The following is a 19,984-nucleotide window of genomic DNA, read 5'->3' as shown; positions in this document are numbered from 1 at the left end:
AAAAAGGGTCTGAGGTTTTTATAGATTTTTTTTTATGGGGAGTGAAATGAAGTCGAGAACGGAGACGTGTACAGGACAGGCCCTCCGTCTTGGCACCAGTGGTGAAACAAGTGGGTACGAAATCGCAAATCCTCGGGAGTTGTAGGTTTCAAATCGACGAGTAAATAGGCGTATGGCGTTTGAGTGGCATCGTCGTATGCCTGAGTCAGCCAAGGCGTTCCTAACTGTTTGGCTAAGACTTGCACTTGCGATTTATCTCGAGGGCTTTTAAACAAGACCACGTAATGCGCATTGAGACTGATGGTGCGATGGGCTTTACTTTGTTGAAACAAATTTTGGGTGATGTAAACGACACTGGCATTACGGTGATGCCCTTTGCGCGTGAACCACAGTTTAATTTCTTCTTCGTCTTCTCCTAAGATGTCGTCGAAAATGACCAAATGGGTTTGACGGGAGTCAGAGACGATGCCGTCGTCTTCTTTAGGAATGCCTTCCACAAACACGATGGAATCGCCTTGACTTTCTCGCAAGAGGTTGTACGCCGATTGCCACTCTTTGTAACACCACACGATCCGTTGAGGGGGCCGATCGATCAAATGATGTTTATGTTCGATCAAATGTTTGACGAATTCGGTTTTTCCTGAACCGCTAGGTCCAGCAATGAGCATGTTAAAGGGATGGCGAAGATACAAGGCTCCCAACTGGCACGTTCTAAGTGTTCGTCGATGACTTTGACAGTAGAGGAAGAGGGAGCAGAGACAGCAGAGGTAGCCATGGTGTGAGAAATGTCACTTGTGACACGAAAAAACAAACAAGACAAGAGTTTATATACTTTTTCAGAACACGTTTATTGAATGTTTTTTTTTCAAACATGAATACGAAAGACAAAAATACCTAAAAGCCAAAGGCTTAAGTACAAGAATAAAAGGCACATGATAACCATGAACGTGGAATAAACACAAGTGTAAGGACAACAACCACATGTTTTGAGTAAAGTTCTAACCAGTTCTATAGTAGGGGGTAAGGTCACACAAGTGTCCTCCCGAAAGGGTCTTTCAGGCCTGTCCATGACAGTCCCGTCCTGGGTGACGGGTTCTTCTGGCACCGTCACTAACACGGGTTGAAAAGTAACTTTTTTCCTTGAATAACTCTCGTGCATACTGGGCCACCTCTTGTGTCCAAGCCTCAAAACCCTGGTCTCGGTGATGTCCAACATTTGACTCCTAACCAATCTGGTTTCTTCTTCGTCAACGACATGGTAAGTTACTTCAATGAACAATGAACTATCGATCTTGCCTAGGGTTCCTTTTCATATACAGACCAATACCGACGTGACCGTACGGCAACGTAAAGTGATTGGGAAGTCGCACTCGCTTCTGGTATACAATTTGATAGACTTTTTCCAAGGGTCGACTGACGATGTGGTGAGTGGGTAAACGTACAATCTTGTTCGGTTGATAGGTGGTCACTTTAAAGTTTGCATCCTCTCCCGATTGCAAGGCTTCTTTCAATACCCCAAAGTTGACCACTCGACTGGTACGATGATTCAGAGTCAGTCCTTTCACTTTGCACGTCGTGTGCACTTCTCCTTGTTTGTCCCGGTATTCGTAGCCGTAATTTTTGGGGCCGCCACTGACGAAACTTAGAATCTTGTCGTCGGGATGCTCGTCTGTCCAGGCTACTAAACGGTCTCCTTCGATGTCAGGGTGATGTTGACTCGGGTGATGGATGTAAATGCAACTGTCCGTGTCAAAGTACAGGACGCGTTCTTCTAACAGTTCTGTCAGGTTCTGTCAAATATTCCGTCTTGGGTAAACACGGTCGTTGTGCCATTTTACCCCACAAGCAATTTAACATCACTTTGGCAAACGATCGCCTGCCTTCGTTTTTTTCGATGTGGTCTAAAGAGATGCCTTCTTGTTCGTAGTATTTCTCTTTGAATTGTATTTGGTCTTCGGGAGTGTGACACCAGGAAGGATAGCCGCTGGCTTCTTGTTTCAGTTTCAAAAAGGCATCCACGTAGTCGGTGAAAATGCCTTTCTGAGTAGGGTCACCCTTGTGGTACTGTTGTGTCTTGGGAAAGTGGCAAATTTCGTACACTTCTAACAGTTGGTATCCCATGTCCAGAGCTTTGAACAATTCCACGCTGACCCAGGTTCCCGTCAAGGCCCGTTCTTCCTGGCTGTGATGGCAAGGTTGGTCCTGGTTGCACGTTTCGGCACAAGTACGGCACAAGGGAAACATCAGTTTGCCTTGACAATGGTGAGGTAAGACGGGATGGTATAGGTTCGTGGGAGGCAAAACTTTGCACTTGATCAAGCCTTCGTATTGTCGAATGTTTTTCAGGTCGATGTGTTCCGTCAGCAATTGCGGGTGCCCTACGAGAAAGCAACAATATTTGCACACGTAGGGATACAGCGAACACACGTCCAAGTATTTGATTTCTTCTCCTTTCTCTTCGTCGGCTTGGTACAGCAAACAGGTGGCATTGGTCCTTCCTCCGTACAAACTATCCCTCGGGTTCAACGGGTCCATGAACTGGTAACTTTCCACGAAGCGTTTAAACTCCGGATCGGTTTTCATACGGTGATCGTACTCGTGTTCCCACATTTCCACCACTTGGTATCCTTGCTGTTCTAACTTTAGGCGCCGCTGACAAGTGTCCTGGTACAAGTCTTCCATGGTTCGTTGTAAAAACTGATTTTTAGTGTCACTGTCAGGGTAACAGACGTGACATCCGTGAAATAAGCAACCGTTAAACTCGTACACGATCTTGGGGTTTTCTAAGTCCCAGCCATCGATCGAATACGTTCCGATGGTCTTTTCGCCTCCTCCGTTGCGGGCATGCTGAATCCATTTGTCTTCCTTGTCGCACAAGTAATGTAACCAGCGTAGGGCTTTGACCGAGTATTGACGTTTGACAAAGTGGGTCGTTTGAGGACTGATGACAGCCACGGTGTTTTCAGGCATGAATCGTTGGCGGTACACTAAGAAACACGCTTTGGCAATGGTGCAAGCTTCTTTCAAAGGATCGACCCCTCCGTGTTCCATGAACAGTTCTCGAAATTTTCCACAGCAACGTCGTAAAATGTCCACGTCGGAACGACAATACTTTAGCATTTCTTCCTGAAAGTCGAAAGGGTCCGAGGCGTGAGCCTGGTACCAAGCGTAGAAAGCTTCTCGTTGTTCGGTACGCATGTTGTCGGGGTCGTAATAGTGAGCCTCAGGCAAATGGGGTAGAACGGCGTGTTGATTGGCTTCCGTATTGAAAAAGTGTGGAAAGTACCCTTTAGCCATTTCTGTCATTCCAAACGTTTTAGGCATTCGGCTCAAAGGCATGGCCAAATAGCTCATCGAATCTTTAAACTGTACATGTCCCACTTGCATGAAAATGATTTTGGCTCCGTTCAAAGTCACTTTAGGACGCTCGGTGCCTTGTTCCGTATAGTATCTCAAAAGAAACTGTCCATCGTATCCGGAGAAATTGTGAGCCATCACCGTGGCATGACGATGACAATCTCCATAACGTTCGATGTCCTCTTGGCTCCACGTCTTGTCGATGGGGTCTAAGACCCATTTGGCAAAATCAGCTAACGTGTTCGGTCCTCGAAAGATTTTTTCACGCCCTCCAGGAATCTTGCTGCAGTGAGGGCAATGACTGAAGATAGGTTCTTGAATGCACTTCTCGCACGCTCGATGAGCCACGCAGAAATTAGGAATGTGAATGCCAGTCTCTTGCATGCATTCGAAATCGAAAAAGATGAAATTGCCTTTCTTCTTGTGACCGTCCTCTTTCTCTGGTGGGGGTTGGTATTTTTGCACGTAGCATTCGTGTTCCAAGTCCACGATGTGGTGACAAATTTGACATTTTTTCTTTCCTCGACATACGTGTGCCTTGGTACTATTGGTACGTATGCCTTGTCCACAGGTAGGGCACATTCTCAGCAGTTGACAAGCACATTTCTTCTGTGAACCTTGTGTTTTCAAATGTTGTTGGTAACAGGTAGGACTGACAAACGTGCGCAGACAAGTTGAACAAGGCACTGGTTCTTCGCTCAGACAGGGTGGAGAGGCTAAACATCCTGGGCATTTCCATCCACAATGTTTGTGTTGCTCTCGATTGTTATAACCATAGTCACATTTCTTACAATAATAAACATATCCCAGGAATCCGGTGATACTGGTAATGGTATCGAAATGTTCATCGTGATGATAGATATGAATGTATTTTCCGTCCTTAAAATCTTGGCCTCGAAACAACAGAGACCCACGCATTTCTTGAGGGTGCACTTTCAAGGTGTAGCGTGGAGCTAGGGCATCTTGAAATTTTTGCATCTCAGGAATGCCACAGGGTGTGTCTTTGGACAGTCCGGCTTGTTGTAACAGGAGTTCTGCTTCGTTTCGTTGTTTGGCTCGGTCCGATCGTTGAATAGTTTTCCAGGTTCTTTTCCATTCTACCGTGTCGTTCTTGTTGGTATAGGTTCGTCCCACCACGATGGCACGGGCTAAACACATCTGGTCTTGAGCGTTGTGAATTCGGACGAGACTTGTTTTGGTGTTGCGAAGGTCGTCCACCAATAACATCTTTTTGCGTCCTGTCCCTTGAGGAAGAGAGACGTGGGCCATTTTCAGTGTGGCTTTACCATCGGTGATGTCAAACTGGTCATTAGATTGTTGTACGTGTTGAATCTTATCCATGATTTTGGAAGGGGTTAGTTCTGCGGGTCTGCTAAACTCGATCCAAACAGGGGATTTCAAACCGTCGTGATCTATGGATAGTGTCAAGCGATCGTCTTCTTTGGGTTGACATTGTCGCTTGAGTGTGGTGAGCAAAGAATCCCACATCTCGGTGATAAACCCTTCTGCTTTCTCCAAGGGTACGTCGGCCTTGAAATCTTTAAACTTCACCGTGTAGGTGTAAGCCGTGGTTCTAAATTTTCTAGAGGAGCGCTTTTCCGTCTCTCGAATGGAATAGTACTTTTCAGGGTTGACTAAGGGTGGTGAACTTGGTTTAGAGGGTTCGGATTCTGGTTCACTCATGTCCTCTTCAAAATCACTGGCATGAATTTGTGCCAAGATTTCAGCCCTGGTACGAGGCGATAGATCACGTTTCTGCCTCTTACTTTCTTCTTCTTCTTTCTTCTCGAATGAATAGGATCGTTTCATCTTGAGTGCAAAACGTCAAATGACTCAAGTTCAAACACCATAGACTAATTTATAGTCATGGCAAACCAGCATATATAAAAAGGGTGTGTCTTGTCCTTTCACTATTCATTTCACTCTCAAACCGTGGAGAACGATGGAAGAGACTACCCAGATGGAACGTTTCGTCAGAGCTTTGCGAGGGGTCATTAGAAAATTCTCTTCAGACCAGCCGACGGACTACTCTCCTTCCTTTCGAGATAAAAGTCAAGATACTTGCTATATCTGTCAGAAGAAAGGGCATTGGTCTTCAGAGTGTCCAGACCGTCAAAAAAGAAAAAAAACAGGGGCTAAAAAAGACAAAAGTCAAGATACCTGTTATTATTGTAAAGAAAAAGGACATTGGTCTCCAGATTGCCCAAAAAAGAAACAAGAGGAGTCAGAAGAAAAGAAGGATTCTTCAGAAGAAGAGAGGGATTCTTCGAAAGAAGAGAGGGATTCTTCAGAGGAAGAAGAGGAAGAAAGAAGACAATTCTATTTACAAGAGGCAAAGAAACAGGAGAAGAAAAGAAGGGAAGAAAATGAGGAGAAAGAAGAGGAAAAGACGGTGAAGAAATTCAAAAAACAGAGAGACTAAATAAGGAGAAAGAAGAAGTCAATGAACTTTTTATTAAAGTGTTGTGTTGTGAATTGTGAATTGGATTGTAAAAAATGGAGAAAAGAATACATGAATGATATAAGGTAAGTGTCTTTGAGTTTTGATTTTAAAATAAGAAGCTACACTCACGCACTCATACACAGACACGTACTATAAGGGTGAAATGGGTGGGGTTTATTTTTGAGTTATTGGCAAATTGAAATTGTATTTCTTTTCGAGAAATGTGGGTGGCCCTGAAAAGGGCCTTTTTTGGTGTAGGGGTGAGTTTAACCAATCAACTTTAACTGCCTTAAGCCTTTGCCACCGCCAAGGCCTACTTCTGATGATTGGGTTGAAATCACTAAGGGTGGTACGATAGGCTTAGTCACAGGGTTGGCGTGTTTAGCTCGGGAAGGTCGTATTCTCTTCGGTCGTGATAAAGAAGTCTGATACATTTGTTTCAGGCTTCTTAACTCCGCTAAAATGTCCAACAGTACCGTAGCCGTTTGATTTTCACCCTCTTGTTTCTTTGCTGCTACTTCTTCTTGCTGTTGCTGCTGTTGTTTTTTTCTTACCTCTTCTTGTTGCTGTTGCTGTTGCTGTAGGAGAAAAGCTTGTTCCGCTTACTTTTGTCGTTGCATAAATTTCTCCAATTCTTCTTTCTGTCTCTGTCTAAAATTCTCCACTTGCGGTAATGAAGAAGGTAACGAAGGTTCCGGAACAAATTCTTGCGAGGTAAGAAAATCCACAAAATCCCAATGTACCTCTTCTGAAAGTAAGTCCGGGTTCCCTTGGGCAGTTACCCCTGCTGGTGCACTCCAATGGATCGTTTTCTCAGTTTCCGTCATGTTGAATCACTGTCGCATAGATTGACTGCACACAAGCGCTAACGAATCTATATAGACCACGTGACGTCACAGACTGCTCTCTTCGGATTGGATGCGAGCTGACTGAATTTTGTGACGCGTGTTCGGATTGGTGAATGAATTCAATCCGTTTCAATCCTTCCTGTACCTATAAATAAGCGCAGTTCACTGCATTGATTCACCTATTCTCGTCGCTTCAAGATGTGGACCACAGCTGAGTCATCCACCCTTGTGTCTTCCATGATGTTTAGGACGGACATGCTCATGTATGTCAGGTCCAAGTGGACTGTTGTTGATAGGACAGATACTAGTCAATGGATGAGGAGAGTTTACATAGAAAGACAAGGATGTCTCAAGAGGGTACTTGTGTATGGACCGGCAGTTAGAAGGAGTTTAAGAAGAAGAAGAAGATGTGACAGATGCCATCTATGTTAATATTAACATAAACCCAAAGGCCCTTTTCAGGGCCAGCCATATTTCTCGAAAAGAGATAGCCTTTCAATTGCCTACCCCTTTTTTAAAATTTAAATTTAAATTTAAATTTAAAAAAATTAAAAAAAAAAAAACCATATTCAATTCCCCTTGTCCCTAGACAGACCCAAACTCTATTCCCCATGTTAATTTCCCCTTGTCGCTAGACAGACCCACACTATAGTTCCATGTTAAATTCCCCTTGTCGCCAGAGTGACCCACGATTTTTCTCTGTTATTCAATTCCCCTTGTCCCTAGACAGACCCAAACTCTATTCCCCATGTTCAATTCCCCTTGTCCCTAGAGTGACCCACGATTTTTTCTCCATGTTCAATTCCCCTTGTCGCCAGAGTGACCCACGATTTTTCTCTATGTTAAATTTCCCTTGTCGCCAGAGTGACTCAGGGGTCTCTATAATGCTAATTCCCATTGTCGCTAGGGTGACCCCATTTACTACTCATACATCATGTATATACAGTCGGGTACTTCAGGTGATACTTGTGTATATACATTGGGGTATTTCAAGGCATACTCTGAGTGTTTTCAGCGAAGTACATCAGGGCATACTTTGTGTGTTTTCAGTAAAGTACATCAGGGCATACTTTGTGTTTATACAGTGGGGTACTTCAGGGCATACTTTGTATATTTGGAAAACATAATTGTTCCAAAGTTGTCACAGTGGTTAACCCACTCTTGAATTTTCAGAATAAAATAAAAATGAAATTTCTTTCATCTTTGTCTTTACTGCTTTAGTTTGTTACTTAGTTTCAATAGTTAATGTTTAATGTTTTGATTTTTTCCATAAGATAATATATAGTAAACCATGTAGGGATACAAAGCTGTCATACCTGGACTCTAGAATTAGGAAAATCTCCCATTTCATATCCATGTACCACTACATTCCTTTTAAACTTGATGCATCAGCAAGGATGTTGCCAGAACTTAATGCTGCAAAATTTATATGAATTTGCAGACCTCAAGAGCAGTCACAGTAGCATGACAACTCCTGCAAATGAGTTTAAATCCACACATATATAAATGAACTCTGTGCAGTATACAATTTTTGTTATATATATATATATATATATATATATATATATATATATATATATATATATATATATATATATATATATGGAGCAGGAAGAAAGAGAGATAGATATTGAAGTTTTAGGTAAATATTGAATGATGGCTGTTTCCTCCCTTCTACTACCCCTCTCCTTATAGTTTGGATAAGGGGGAGGGGGAGCTACCTCCTTTAGATAATATCCTGGCAGCATCATTAAGCAAAAATCACACGAAGCAGCCAAATTTAATTTGTTAGATATGTTTAAATATGTAGATGACTTGAATAAACTTTCATGCCATCGTAATAGCAATTATAATACACCTGCCATAAAGCAGAGCTTGTCATGTTATTACATCCATCTGCTCTTTCATGTATCCACCTGTTCCCCAATTTGTTTCCATTCAATAATTCATGTTCTCCACCAGCTACCATTACCAAACTTAGCAAATAGAATTCATGTGGTGCATGAAGGGATCCTAATGATTTTGAAGTCAAAGATCAAGGCCACTGTAAAAGAAAATTGGTTCTACAATAAAATTCTACATCACATTCTACATCTTCATCATTCTACATCACAGAGATAAACCAGTCCTTGTGGATGGCTTGCATTTAGGTAAAGAAAAAGCTTTCAATTTTTGAGTTCCACTTGACCAGCTCTTATATTACTGTTATACTGAGACAATATATAATGATAGACTGTGTTATACAGAGACACATTATGGTGAGAGACTGTTATAATAAGAGACTGTTATTCAGAGTCGACTTTATAGTGAGAGATTGTTATACTGAAATACATCATATGGAGAGACTTTTATCGTAAGACCCTTTTGTTAGTTATAGTTTTAATGTGTGCTTGACATCACTCTAGGACTAATGGTAATGGTTAGGCCTACCTGGTTTGTATCTTGTTTTTAAGATTTTTCTAAAAATTGAGTTCAAGGCCTGATTTTGTTTATCAGTTTGGTATGTTCTTGAAGTGAACATATTGACACTGTTTTGAATTTTCCATTATTGCATGAGAAAATGATATTGCAACATAGGTTATGAGGGTATATATATATATGTCTTCATGTCTACCTTGAGTTCAGTCTTTGAAATAGTTTGCTGTCGTATGCAGATTTAATTTGATAGAAATTATTTTTAAAATTACTCAGTGGAATTACAAAGTGCTTATTGACCTTTTGCACTAAAACACTACATGCAATCATTCAAAGACATTCTGAATTATATCATTGTGGTAGACCCTTAGTACAAGACAGTAGTACATCAGTACATTCATGGCTATTTTAATTCATTCATAACATTCTATAGTTTGGACAAAGAATAAGAAACTTTATGATTTTTAAAGATTTAATTAGCAACTTTAACTTTGTAACTTAGAGGAATAAATTGTTTCTTAATTTTCCTTCAATTGTTGCTTTCGCTTCTTTCTGTTATATAGTTTAAGACCTGGAGTCTTAACAATTTATGGTGAGAGATTATTCAACTAAGAAATTTTATAGTGACAGGTTGTGTTATACTTAAACTCTTTGTAGTTAAAGACATATACTGAGACACTTTAAAGTGAGAGACTTTTACACTGATTCACTCCGTATTTAGAGACTGTGTTATACTGAGAGACACTTTATAGCAAGAGACTTATACTGAGAGACTTTTACTGAGAAACTATGGTGAGAGACTATTATACTGAGAGACACTTTATGGCAAGAGACTTATACTAAGACTCTTTATAGCAAGAGACTTACACTGATACACTTTATAGTTAGAGATTGTGTTATACTGAGATGCACTTGGTAGTGAGAGACTTATACTATGATACTTTAAAGTGAGAGACTTTTACACTGATACACTCTCTAGTTAGAGACTGTGTTATATTGAGAGACACTTTATAGCAAGAGACTTATACTGAGATGCACTTTATAGTGAGATATTTATAATGAGACACTTTATAATAAGAAGCTGTTTTACTGAGAAACTATGAAGAGACCTTGTTATACTGAGAGACACTTTATAGTGACAGACTTATACTGAGACACTTTATAGTGAGAGACTTTTACTGAGAAACTATGGTGAGAGACTTATATTTTAGTAAGACTGTTCTCCAGAGACTGTAGTGAGAAACTTATACTGAGATACCTTTGTGAGAGACTTATACTGTGACATATTTTTAGTGAGGGACTGTTATACTGAGACACTTTATAGTGACAGACTTATACTGGGACACTTTATATGGACGGACCCTTATAATGAGACACTTCATAGTTCAATACTGTTATACTGTGATAATTTATACTGAGAGACTGTTATACAGAGACAATTTATAGTAAGAGACTATTATGCTGAGACTTTATAGCAAGAGACTGTTATACTGAGGCACTTTATAGTAAGTGACTGTTATACTAGGACACTTTATAGTGAGAGATTGGTACTGAGACAATTGATAGTGGCAGACCATTATGCTGAGACACTTTATAGTGAGAGACTGTTATACTGGAAAACTTTTTAGTGAGAGACTGTTATCCTGAGACACTTTATAGTGAGAGACTGTTATATTGGGACAATTTATAGTGAGAGATGTATATTGAGACACCGTATAGTGAGATACTAGGACACTTTATAATGAGAGATTTGTGCTGAGACAATTTATAGTGAGAGACCATTAAGCTGAGACACTTTATAGTGAGAGACTGTTGCACTGAGACACTTTATGGTGAGAGCGTGTTATACAGGGACACTCTATAGTGAGGGATTTATAGTGAGACACTTTATAGTGAGAAACTGTTATACTAGGACATGTCATAGTGAGAGACTTATATTGAGAAATTTTGTAGTGAGAAACCATTATGCTGAGATACTTCAATGTGAGAGATTGAGGCTATAATAGCCAAATTCAGGCAATCATTGCACATAACTTATCTGGTACTCAATTCATTTATTTCTTCTGACCTGAATTAGACCCACAGGGTGAGTTGCTAGATTATCATGTTTATTAATTACATCATCTTAATAGGCCCCATAGCAGGTTATAATCCAGGATGTCATTCCTTAATGTATTTACAACTGCATTGCAGTTCTGGGAAATGGACATAATAAAATGCCATTTACACAAATACAGGCAGAATTATCTGCCATAAAAAAAGAAGTTCAAAGCAACAATCTTGATTATAATACTATCTTTATTGGCATCAGCATTTACATTGATTAAGGCATATACATACGTACAGCACATTGCATCTCATTCTTAATCCCAAGGTCCTTGGCAACAGTTGAAATGTGTTTAATGGCACCAGCCCTCTGGGGTTCACTGGCTGTATTATTTTATACATACATTAATTGTAGAGTCTTTGTTAAGGTTTGTGTTTAGCTCAGGTTTGTTTGTATGCTGCATACATACTTTTATACATAGAACCATGAAACTTCATGAGAAGATGCATCTTGATGAGTGCTACAACCCAATCACAAAGGTCGGTCATGTTGACCCATATTTAACATTTCTCTGTTATGTTTTTTATGTTTCAAGACTTATAACAAAACAAGGTCACTGTGACCTACATTTAATATTTTTTGGGCATAAATTAAACCTATATTTTGCATCATATATATATGTATGTATGTATGTATGTATATATATATATATATATATATATATATATATATATATATATATATATATATATATATTGCATTGTACCTTGATTTAATCATGAAACTTAATAATTGGTGGATCTTGATGAGTTGTACACATTTGTAGCAGAAATAAGGTCGATGTGACCAATACTTCTTGCTTCTTTGATATTGGTTCAATTTTGTGTTTTAATTTTTCATGCAAGAATCAATAAACTAAATGATTCTATGCATCTCTATTAATACCATATGGGCAAGCAATGTCATATTGTATGCATCTCTATTAGTACCACATGCATAAGCAAAGGCATATCTATTGGTACTACATGGGTAACCAAAGGCATTGTGGAAACATGCATATACTACATGAGGGAAATATATGCATACGAAATGAGGGAAACATGCACATACTTAAGATGAGGGGGAACATGCACAGACAAGATGAGGGAAACATGCACATCATAGATTAAAGAAACATACACTTACTAGATGAGGGAAGTAGCACATACCAGATGAGGGAAACATATATATAATAGATGAAGGAAGCAGCACATAGTAGCTGACAGAAACATATACTAGATGAGGGAAACATCTGCGTCTACATCACTAAGTCATCTGAATTTGATAATCAATAAAAACTAATTGTTGCTTACATAAATATCAGAGCCTTTACCTAAGTTATTGAATCTTTCTTGGTTGTGATTCTAATCGTGAAAACTTCGTAAGTACTGAATGAAATCCTGCCTGTGAACTGTTAAACAATGTAGTGTATGTTACGTTTAACATCAATTTGAACCATTTTACATTTTTGGTACACATATATTATATGTGGAAAAACTTTAAGAGTAAAGTCCGATTGTTATAGCTGTGTAATTATTTTTCACAGAATAATTTTTTTATGTGCTTCAAAATCGAGAGAGAATTCATTCACCGTCATGTCAGTGAGGCCGCGTGACCAACCGTAGCTGCCATTTCCGATACTCGGAATTTACAAGGTTTTCGTGTTTGTCTACATCACTAAGTCATCTGAATTTGATAATTTATAGAAACTAATTGCTGCCTACATCAATATTAGAGATTTTACCTAATTTATTGAATCTTTCGTGGTTGTTATTCTAACCGTGAAAACATCGTACGTACTGAATGAAATCCGCGGCTGCCATTTTGGAGAGTGGAGATTACGACCCAGTTACTTTAAATAGCAGATATCGACCAGTGCATGAATAGCGACCGCGTGATCTGACGTAATTGTCATTGGCAGAAGTGAATGCAGTATCTAATAGGTGGGTTTCCTCGAAGGTGGCGCTACGAAAACTAGCTCAAAATGGCTGATGTTTACAGTAGGCGTCGAAGGGCGCTTCCCCGCGAATCTTGTAAAGGCGTCAAAAGGCGCTTCCAAGCGAATGGAAAAGAGGCGTCCAAAAACGCTTGTATGAGGTAAAGGGGCAAACATGCATATACTAGATGAGGACAGCATGCACGTTCTAAAAGAGGGAAACAGACACATATTAGATGAAGGAAGGAGAACATACCAGATGAGGGAAACATACATACTAGATGAGGGGAACATCCAGACACTAGATAAGGAAACATGCACATACTGTGATTTGGAATTTGTAACGTAGCTTTAACAATTTTTCAGTCATATCACTATGATGTCTGCAATGTGGCAGTTTATAGTGATGTCTAGCACCGGGGCATCATGCTGGAGACATGTAGCATGATGTCCCACCCAGTCACATTATCCTAACACCATGCCGACCAGTCCTAACACTAACCTCATAATGCTTGGTGCCAAGCGAGGCAGCTGTAAGCACCATTTTTGTAAGTCTTTGGTATGGTTCAGTTGGGGATCGAACCCATGACCTCCCACATCTGAGGCAGATGCTCTAACCACTGGGCCACTGGAGTGGTTCATGCACATACTAGATGAGGGAAACAATCACATACAGGATGAGGGAATCATACACATACCAGATGAAGGAAACAATTATGTTCTATATGAGGAAAAGCTGCATATTCTAGATGAGGGAAACATAAACATACCAGATGAGGGAATCATGCACACACTAGATGAGGGAAACATATATCTACTAGATGAGGGAAGCAACATATACCAGATATGGGAAACATGCACAACTCATACTGATTGCAGAAAAGAGGCACATACTATATGATGGAAATATCCACGTATCAGATGAGGTAAACATGCACATGTTGGATGCAGGGAGTATCCAGACACTAGATGAGGAAACATGCATATACTAGATGAGGGAGGCATGCATATACCATATCAAATATAGAATCTTAGATCTCAGTACACTTGATGTTTAGCTGGTACTAAATAAAATGGTATTCATCTAATATCCAGTATGGCCACCATGACTGCCCTCTTGGAAATCTTGTCATTTCTACGTCTTCGAGGTGGAAATCCATATTACCATGAGATTTTCACCAGAAGACTAAATATGAGATCTTGTAGGTCTCAATTTAGGCCAAATAAAAACTCATAGTTCTGGTTACTCTATCAACCTTGTGTTTTCTTGATGAACCTACATTGGGGTGGGGGTGGGGGTAGGTAAAAAGAAGTAAATTAAGGAAAGAATAAATAATAAAAGTATGTAACTACAGTAAATTTAAATTCAGGATGTGAATGATGCTTATTTTCTAGCTTATTCTTTATTTAAATTCAGCCGGAAAAGTGTGTACCCTACATTTTTTAAAAGCATTTTATCCAGAACCAACTTGTTTAATTTGGCCTTACACACTAGTCAGTCATTCATGATGCTGATGCCAAAACATAAACTATTGCATTTAATGTCCAGACCAGATAAAGCATAATTAAAAGATGTCTTATTATGTTCAGTTGATCCTAAATAAAAATGCTGACTCTTGGGCACTCTTGTCATATCAACCAGCTTGAAAATCTTGTCATTGCTATTCATGTTGACATGGGGTTTTAACCTATTATGTGCATAGTTTCTACTAACTGAATATAGTGCTGATCAAACCTCAGATATGGCAGCCATGATACTGTTATTGCTATTCATGACAACATGGGGTTTTAACCTATCCTGTGTATAGTTTCTACTAACTTAATATAGTGCTGATCTAACATTAGATATGGCAGCCATGATACTGTTATTACTAACCATGTTGACAATGGGTTTTAACCTATCATGTGTATAGTTACTACTAACTGAATATAGTGCTGATCTGACCTCAGATATGACAGCCATGATACTGTTATTGCTACTCCTCCTAGATGGATGGTTATATCACCATGGGGTTTTTCACCAAAACACTTGTGCAACTTGTGTTTTCTAGTTAGTCCTAAATAAAAATGGTTTTGATTAGACATCCATTATAATTTCCAATAAAGGGGAAATCTTTAGAATCTTCTAATTGCAACACCTTGTGAATAAATGGTCATATTGATATGGGTTGTTCACTGACGGATTTTTTATGACTTCAGATTGATCTGTCATACAGTTGTGCCAGTTTTACATCCAATATGGCCATTATAGTGATGATTTTACAAAAGCAGGCATCCTTAATGCAGATGATTTTTGTCTTTCATGTAAAGGGATATGAATCTGCTAATTAAAGGAAATGGAAAAGAATCACAGTAAATATGGCACTTGTTAATTGTTAACCAGTAGAATATCAATCCCTTCCTGGGACTCTTGTTTGTTTGGTATCAAGATATAGGTATCTGCAAATTTAAAGACAAAAGAAGAAGAAGAATAGCAATAAAGATATCGCTTGTTAATTGCTAACCACTGTAATTAGCATTTCTCTCTTTTCCTTACAGGGTGTAACAGAAATGCTTTTAGAGAAGAAACAAAACCAAGACAGCTGAAGAATGAGGTTTGCTGTCTAGGAGGCACTACAGTCACTGCCATGCATGTTTTTGAAGTTGTTTTCAAAAAGCATTGAATGATGCAGTGGAAACGGCCACTTTTAAAGGTAAGAGAACCAGGATTAAGAGTTTATTTTTCAGTGAATATTGCTGCAAATGTGAAACATTTTTCTCTCCAGTTATCTGACTAGGATCATCTGTTATGTATGAAAAATGGAACACTTGCATAATATTGAAAGGACCAAATATATATTGCATATTTATTTATTCAGTTCATGGGGAGACATATTAAGAATCAGATATTATTCTAGAACACTTTTTCTATCTTAAAATAATTTTTCATATCCATTGAAAAAGTGTAACCATGTTACCTACTTCCTTGTACATTTTGCATGAATCTAATTTTGACAAATCAAGGGAGACAACTGCAAATATTTAGCAATATTATTTGGAATTTTAGTTGTAATCAAACAACAGAATTGACAGAATTCCTGCACTTTCTTTGAAAGCCCCTAATAATTGTACTTTAAAATGAGCAGTAATGCAGAAAGGAAAAATAAGTCTTTAGCATTCATAACTTTGTTAGCATAATATGTAAAATAAAATATGATGTTTTATATTAGATCGTTTATATGAGTAATATTGTAAAATTCCATTTAAACTTATTCTCATCTGTAGTTTTGAATACATGTGTATGTACATGCATATGTGATTGTGTATGTATATTCGTTCATTTATTGTGAGCACAGGGAGATATTTGTGTGTGTATATAATATTGGTGTATAGGGACTGTTTGAGTATAGGGAGGTATTTGTGTGCATATATAACATTGATGTATAGGAACTGTGTATAGGGAGGTATTTGTGTGTGTATAGAACATTGGTGTATGGGGACTGTTTGAGTATAGGGAGGTATTTATAGTGTATATAACATTGGTGTATGGGGGCTGCTGTTTCTTGTTCTGCTACTGAAATGGTGGCTACTGTCTTTAGTCAAACTAATGTTTGCTTTGTTTTCAGATTATCTGGTAGCCACTATGACAGTGTTTACATCAGCTAAACAGTTTTCTTCTATGATTTTCTGTGCATGGTCTGTGCATGTGAAAAATTGTGTGTGTGTAAAATCAGAGACAAAAACAAAGCAACCTGTATTGATTACACTAATTCTCTTGAGATGGGATTGAAAGTTTTAGATCTGTACTGAAGATGACAAATTTAGATTTAGCTGGTATGAAATAAATACAATTTATAATAAAAAAACACATTTTTATTAGAAGAAAACTACATTCAGTAACTATTTCATTTTATTAGCAAAATAATTCAGTAACAGTCATATTGTGAAAGTCATTGAAACCATAAACAAGGCACATCTTCATAAGGGTCTTATGTCTCCAGTGTTTGGGTTCAATGAAAATCCTTGACTGTATGTCATGTAAAATGGCCTCTGTCTCCTATATTTTTTTCTAAAGAAGTAATTTCATTTCCAAATTACAGATTTATTTGTGAAAGAGGATTACTAAAATTTGAAACGATTCCAGTTTTTGGTGAGTTTACAACTGAGGGGCATTTGTAGTCCATTAATAACCTCTTACAAAAAAGTACCACACTATTTAAGAATGTGTTAACTGTCACATTAAATTATTTGCTTTAGAGTTTTAACTCTGTTTTTGGAATTACGATGTTTAAAACTGAACACAAAGAAAATTGTAGAGACATAATTTTGGATGTGTTCTTCTACAAGTAGCCACTCAGTGAAATTGTCAGATATGAGTGTGTGTAAACCAATTATTTTAATGATTAGGTACAGTATATGGTACGGAAATGGGCTCAAAACATTGATTTGGAATCTCTCTGATTTTTACATACCTGCCAAAAAGCAGAGCATTTTATGTTATAACATTCATCTATCAACTATTTGATATCTGCACACTAGTTTCAGTTGTCCAAAGTCTAAAGTCACCATGCTTTGTGGATTGCTTTCACTTGAAACAAGGAAAAGGATTACTAATTTTTGAGGATTAAAAGGTCCAAGGTCAAGGTCCTTAACTGTAAAAGAAACTTTGTTCCTTCATAATAAGTTGAGTTGTTGCCATGGTATCTCACTTGTATGGATACCATGCTCATAATTCAAGAGAAGTGAGTTCAATACCTGACCATGCCATCCCAGGTTGGCAGCCTCAGTGTGACCGTCAGATAGGCACTCAAGGCCAATAAATATTAAAGCATCATTAAAACCAGCAACGAAAAATATCCATCATTGCTTAACACACTTTGTGGCTTGTTTTTGTTTGGTGTATGGAACAAACCCGTTGATTTTAGAGTCAAAAAGTAAAGTCAATGTCACTTCTCTGAATGAAGAAAAATGATTTCTGCATATAAACATTATTTCAATCCCTCATTGTGAATGTCTTGCACTTGGATAAAGAAAAAGCCTTTTGGGTTTTGGACCTAATGGTTAAGGTCACTGACTACAACAAAAATGATTTCCGTAGAATAACAATAGTTTTATATCTCAAGCTTTGGAAAGAGCTTGCACATAGGGTGAGAATAAAGCCTGTTGATTTGGGAGACTGCTGCTTATAGATCAAAGTCACTCTAAAGAAGTAAGATTATTTCTGAATGGAGTGTGTGTGTGTGATTTGCATTTTTAATGTAGCTTTAATAATTTTTCAGTCATATTGCTATGATGTCTGCATTGTGGCAGTTTACAGTGATGTCTAGTGCTGAGGCATCATGCCACATTCATATAGCATCATGTTCCACCTAGTCACATTATTTTCAGACCAGGCAGACCAGTCCTTACACTAACCTCTTAATGCTGACTGCCTAGTGAGGCAGCTGTTAGTACCATATTTATAAGTCTTTGGTATGACTCGACTGGTGTTCAAACCCACGACCTCCTGCATCTGAAATGGATGCTTTAACCACAAGGCGAATGAAGCGGTCATATTTCTGCATGGAAATTTCAGCGATCAATATAGAAAATTATTACACATGGGGCAGGTGTATAGTATTAATGTTACACTAGTTTGTATTTCTCAAATGTTATTTTCAAGTTTTTATTTTCAAATGTAGTTTTTTGTTCTAGATAGAGCTGATCTAGAAATTTATAATGTATTTAAATTATTATCAGTGTACTTTTATGTCATATTTTGATTTGATTATTAACTTTAATCAGATTTGAAAATTATGTTAGGTGACTGTATATAAATGTATAATCCACTTTTTGTTCAATTCTGTCTGTGACATATAGTTAATACAAAGGACATTTTGATAGACATTATTTAAGACATTTCCTTTATATAGTTTTTAAATTAACATTGATTGATAACTAATTGGAAACCAGAGTTTCTAATATTTAAAAGGAAGATTTCTATGTGGTCATCATTAATTGAAAGAGGGAAATTCAGGCTTTGCTTATGTCAAAGTTAGATACATTAGAGCTGGGTAGACCATTGCATTGCATATACAGACCATTGCATTGCATAGATAGACCATTGTATTGGATTGTGTTGATTAATTACACTATTCAGATAATTATATTTTATTCACAGATAATTTTGTCACATACAGCACAAAATCTGATTTTCATATATCTGACAGATTATTAAATATTATCAATTTTGCCCATGATATGAAAGAAAAGAAATTTATTCACCAAAAGACACAGTAAAAACAAAAATGTGTGCTCAGCTTTAAATGTAATTTATCTATTTTACCCTTTGGTCACAGCTAGTATGTGCCAGTCTGCCAGTACTATAGATTCAAATGGAGCACGCATTTATTCTGTCACTAGCTAAGTATGAATAATTATGTATTTGTTTTTAAAAATAAGAGAGAAAGTCACTTCGATGAACTCTTGGTTGTTTGATGTGAATAGGTATCTGCACTCAGAAGAAGAACATGAGCACTTATTAGCTGTAAGCCAGCAGAGCATCAGACCCTTCTAGGGACTCTTTTTCATTTGATATTAAGGAATAGGTGTCTGCTAAATAAATGACTAGAAGAAGAATCAGAATAATCAAAATAAATATAGAACTTATTAACTCAAACAGTTGAATGTCAGTCCCAGCAAGGGACTCTTGTTTCTTTGATATTTATGATATGTACATGTATGTTATTTAATCGACATGAAGAATAAATAAGCCACTTTTTAATTAACTGCTATAAAACTTTTGTTTTCTCTTTCTCATACAGGGTGCAGTGAAAATGGTTTTAGAGACATAAAAGAGCATCTAGGCCATATGAAGGATGTTTGCTCTCCAGAGGCACCCACTGCCTGCATGTTCTGGAGAGAGGGGAGGTGAGAGGCCA

At 38.0% G+C, this 19,984-nt stretch overlaps 1 long non-coding RNA gene across 1 annotated transcript in view; it reads left to right on the top strand.

The window, feature by feature from the left end:
• Positions 1–19,902, top strand: part of LOC149783819 (uncharacterized) — a 233,072-nt gene extending 213,170 nt beyond the window's left edge. The window contains exon 2 of the long non-coding RNA XR_016413676.1: positions 19,868–19,902. This is a non-coding gene — a long non-coding RNA (uncharacterized LOC149783819). The remainder of the gene's footprint in view (positions 1–19,867) is intronic.
• The last annotated feature ends 82 nt before the right edge of the window (positions 19,903–19,984 follow it).

This window comes from Sinohyriopsis cumingii, chromosome 14 (genome assembly GCF_028554795.1).
Source record: "Sinohyriopsis cumingii isolate HCF-2022 chromosome 14, ASM2855479v2, whole genome shotgun sequence".
NCBI lineage: Eukaryota > Metazoa > Mollusca > Bivalvia > Unionida > Unionidae > Sinohyriopsis > Sinohyriopsis cumingii.
This window is presented reverse-complemented; position numbering and strand designations above follow the sequence as displayed.